The following is a 5,306-nucleotide window of genomic DNA, read 5'->3' as shown; positions in this document are numbered from 1 at the left end:
ATTAATTAGGAAACTTACTTCTGGCCACAGAGGATAAAAACTGCAGCCTCGAGTGATCTTTGCTTTGACGTCACGTATCCCCAGCCAAGGCCGGTGCCTAAGCCCCTCTCTTGAGGCTCTTCACTCTGGAGGGTGCCTCTGCCCCTCGTTGAAGCAAAGAATCCAAATTTAAGACGAGATTTGCATTTCCTGAGGATCTCAGGTTTGCACATTCCTTCTCAGTTTTGTAAAATCGCACTGTGGTGGTCTGCAGGCCTCCCTGACCTGAACTTCCTAACCTATGGCCATGAACTCGTCTCAGGCTCTCAGTGGCCACAGCAGCCTGCACTGCAGCTGGACACTCGATGTCCCAGTTCCAACTGGCTGAGAGACTGTCGCTGACCTCACCTCTCCTCCACTGGCAATTCAGGCACAGGAGTAACCACCAGGAGCCCCAGGGGAGCCTGAGCCCCGACTGTGCTGAGACCACGGCTTCCGTGGCCCAGTCCTCCACCCCTCTTTGAGCCCCAGCTGTCCAGACACCCTGACTGAGGCCTCCAGGCATTCCAGCCCCTCGGCCTTGGCTCCGCCTCTACACCTAGTACAGGGCACATCCCCCTCGAGGTCAGCAGGGCTCCCTAAAGGGTTGACCAAGGAAGGAGTGAGTGGAGTGGAGAGAAGGCATGGGGGTCTTGAAGCAAGGCTGGCTGGTCTTCAAGGCTTTATTCATTTTCAGGCTGAATAATCTACACGTACTGTGTATGGTTGAGGGTAGGCTCAGGGTCAGCCAGACTGCATCTGATTTCGCTCTTTCACTAGCTGAGTAACCTTGAGCAAGTCACTCAACATCTCTGAGCCTCAGTTTCCACATCTGTAAAATGGTACTAATAAGAACACCTCAGAAAGCTGCTGGATAATAAACATTAAACATTTAGTATAGGCATCTGACAATAATCAATCCTCAATAAATGTTAGCTACTTCTTGTGGGTCAAGAGTGGATTATGTCCTGTTTGTATGGATGTGCGTATGTAAAAAAACATAAAGTTTAGGGAAAGGTTAAGTAGGAAAAAGGCCAGAGAACTTGCTGCTCGTTGCCTCAGACATTCCCTTTGCTGATGGATGTTTCTATCAACTCATAAAGGAGGTTAGTCCCAATTTCATATTCGCTTGTCCAGAGAGTGATAAACTGTTATTGCCTTAAAGTAATCCGTGCTGCTTGCAGATCGGCTCTTCTCCACCTTGACAGATGGGATTACGTCCATCTTACTGCCCCTTTGGCAACTGAAAACATCAATGAGACATTAGTCTCCTTGCCTCCGACTTTCTCCTGGGGGAAAACGCCGATGGCCCAGAATTAATGTGACGATTGATTTACCGCATGGTGTCTAAAGGCACAGGGACCAGTCCTCCCACTGCTGGGAGGGAGAGGAGGAGGCAGCCCTTGGCCAGTTCATGGGACTGGCCCACAGGCCTGTGTTGTCTAAACTGGTTGAGAAGTCAGGTGCAGAGGGATTGACGCATCTGAGCTCTAAATGCTACAGACTGGCCAGCCCTACTTTTGAAGTCCCAAGGCCATGGACACTTTCAAGGTCTATGACTTTGACAAGTTCCTTGTTGTCTCTAGACCTCATCTACTTCATCCACAAAATGGGATAGAGCTCGCTCACAGGATGAGATTCAAATGAGATAATGCATGAGAATGGACGTGCTCGGTAAATGTTAATTTTTTCATCTTTAAGTGTGAGTAAATGCAATGTTCTTGAGTGAGAAACTGACCAAGTTTACAGATATTAAAACTGAGGCCTAGAGAGGGGAGAGCCATAGCAGTTAGGAAGACTGTCCACCACTCGCACTACTATTGGCACTTTTGACTGCCCCTGTTTCTACTGGTTCCTTGGGACGTAGAATAACGCACAGACGAGGGTTGCGGAGGGTCTATTTCCTAGATTTCCACGGGGGGCTCCTTCTCTACTAGAACAAACATGGAGTGAGCACCTTCTGTGTGCCACGTGCTTTTCTAGACACCATGAGGGTAAAGACAACACACTCAGATTCTGAAAAGGCCTTGACCCTGAGGGTTTGGTGTTTCCACTGATCTCCCTCACTTCTCCTCCTCCCAGAAGCAGCCCCCCTCCCTGAAAGGCATGGGGAGGCCTGACACCTGCCCCGCTGAGTCCTCACCTTAGGATCTGGTGCCTGGAATGGGGAATGCCAGCCCCAGGCTCCGGGCAGGGCCAAACATACAGGTTGTTACTGGTAATGATCATCAGTCTGAAAAGTTTCTCATCTCCAAAACAGAGAGTGGGTTTTTTCCATTATTTCTAGCATACAAAACACAAGCTCTTTGAGTGAGGAAGCTCTGCTTGACTTGCTATTGCTCCCAGCATAGAATTTGGCCAGCTAGGAGGGAGAAATCTATAAAACGGAACTGCAGAGCCAGTGAGGCCACAGCATGAAGTTGGCAGACTAGCAGGCTCTGAGATGCATTTTATGGCCTTTATCTCTTGGAGCACAAAGTGACTGAAACTCTGAATCCCGCATATCCTGGACTCAGGCAGAAGAGAGGGCTGACAGCACTCACCTCCCTTTGCCAGGGAGTGGGACATGCCCAGTTGCTCCCGAAGCTGTGGCAGGGGCTGTGGGTGCCCTGAGTGCCCATCATGCACAGGAAGGAGCCCTCTGCAGGGGACCCTTGAAATGCCCGTGCTGCCCATGTGAATGCCTTTGCTGTGCTCTGGGCACTTTCAAAACAGACACAGAAAACAGAACATCTCCTCCCAGCCTCCTTTGCATCTAAAGCTTGGCATGTGATCCAGGCTCCACGGCTTACATTTACCTCCACGAGACTTCAATTCAGAGGCTCTGGGAAAATTCCACTTTGCTGGCAAAGGCAGCAGCAGAGCAGGGGCGCGGGGATCACAGGACCAGGTTCTTGCCTCAGTAGTGGCGTCGGTATTGCAAGCGGTTGTGGGTGCGGTCAGGCCAGTGGCAGGGGTGCCAGGGGTGTTTTCCTCACGGGGCTTTGGAGCTTTGTCACTGGAAGCTTAGACTGAGCTCTCCAGCCACCCCCAACAGTTTGGGTAACCACAAGCTCCCCAATGTCATTTTAACACTTCCTTTCCTGCCCTATAAGCCAGAGTCAGCTTCTGTTGCTTGTACCTAAAAACCCTGAAGGGTAGTCTAGTTCAAGTTTGCCTTGGCTATCATTTCTTGGGGTCCTAGCAACAGCAACGACAGCTTTCACATTTGTCCAGTGTTTGCGATGGCCCCAGGTGCTATGCCATGGGCTTTGCACGCACTGTCCCATGGGATTCTCACACCACCATGAGCAGGTAGGTACTATTTTTATGTTGATAGTGGGGAAAAATCTAAGGTATCAAGGCATTTGAGGATTTGTCCAAACTCTTGAAAGAGGGCAATTAAATGTCGTGATAGTAGGCGAGCTCTTGAAGAGAAACAGGGATTCCAAGACAGACGGTGGCAGTTCACACGCAAGCTTTCTGCTCTGCTCTCCACGCAGGATGGGCAAATCTTAGGCGGGTCATCTTTTCATCATGACCTTCTCTTCTCTGAAGGGCCAGTAACACCTTACTAAGTTCATAGACAGTGAAATAAGACACAAAGATATTTCACTGTCCGAGAAGGATTTTTCCACAGAAGTTGCCGACAATAGAACATATTGTCACCCCACAAATGAAACGCACCAAGGGGTAAGGGGACAGACAGTGATGCACAGCAAAAGCTGTAAGCACCATTGCACAGGTCTGCATCGCAAACACATTCTAATGTAGATAATTCTTTTTCATTCATTTTCAAGCACTTATTTCATTTACATAAGTCCAAGGCCAATAAATCTCGGCATTAAGGTTGACTTGATGTGTGATGCAGACAGTCTAATTAAGGAAAGGGTATTTTATCAGCTATATAAATTTTCTTTTCTTTGGTCTACAATTTTTTATACTGGGTTGATCTTTTTTTTATTCATAAGGGCTTCATTCCAATCCTTCATGGCTGCATTAACTGGGCATCTAATGAAGACTTGGATATAGAAGTCTGCATCTCATTTATACTCAACAGCAAAATTAATAAAGTAGCAGGAAAATAGCTTCCTACACTGGAACTTCTTTAGCTAACCCTGAGTCATCTAAAATATAATTTGGTTGTGTCTTACGGAACTGGGGCTCAGCCATAAACTTTAGGAGACAGTGCCCAACTTCACCCGCCATCCACTGACAGCCCAACTCATTACTTGGAGAGGCTTGGATCAGAGTGGCCAGGAGCCCATTCTCCCCTCTATACATATTTAGTAAGCACCTTCGGTAGGCCACTAAACAAGGCTACAAAACAGACTCAAGCAGGTCGCAGTCAGGTGGATCATGCCACCACTGTAGGCCAACGTAAGAAAAATATCTTAGCCTGGAATCAAGGCTGGGAGCAAGCTGGAAAGATTATCTGCTCTATCCTTTTGCCTCTGGGAGGGTGACCCTCTCAAGCAGTTTTTCTGTTAAGAGCTTCCAAATGTTGGTGCTATCACTGACATTGACTTTGACTTGCAGACTTTATGGATATATGAGTACATTGGCTTTCCAAGGCTGTCCTAACAAAGCACCACAAACTGAGTGGCTTAAATAACAGAAATGTGTTGTCTCACAGTCCTGGAGGCTTAGAAGTCCAAAATCAAGGTGCTGGCAGGGTCGGATATGAGATCCGGACTGGACTCTAAAACCCTCTCCCATTCCTGGTGCTGGGTTGCTGATGAAGTAAGAGAAGCCGGTCAGGATGAGGCTGCACCCTTCACGGCAGGGTGATCTTCAGCAAGTACTGATCTTCTGAACCTCGGGACTTTTTAACTGTAAAATGAGGACAGTGACAGCAGCTATTTCAAAAAGGCTGTGAGGACTAATAAAGCCTGTGGATTTCCTGGCACACAGTCATCACTTCCTGTGTATGAACTGCTAATCGTCTTATTGTTGTTATTAGCAGAACTCAGGCTCCGGATCTAGGACTCAGCTCACAGGTGTGTTCACTATCAGGAGGGAGGACTAGACGCCCCCCCCGCATTGGGTAGCTCACCTGGAGAGCTGCTTTAGCTGGCAAGACTCTTGTGAACCTTGTGACATGACTTTCCCCATCTCTACTTTATCCAATCCCATCCTATTCCTCCTAGCTCACTTGATTCATGTCATCACAGTTAGGGCTAGGATTTCAGGAGATATTTTTTTTCTCACTGCATTTTATAATTTTTATACCAAAGAAAAGTGTAATAAAACATGTAGATATGTCATTTAACACAGCTCTATAGAGCAGCTATGTAAAGCCAGGCCTG

The sequence above is a fragment of the Pteropus alecto genome, unplaced genomic scaffold (assembly GCF_000325575.1).
Source record: "Pteropus alecto unplaced genomic scaffold, ASM32557v1 scaffold106, whole genome shotgun sequence".
Classification (NCBI taxonomy): Eukaryota; Metazoa; Chordata; class Mammalia; order Chiroptera; family Pteropodidae; genus Pteropus; species Pteropus alecto.
Note: the sequence above shows the minus strand (reverse complement) of the source record.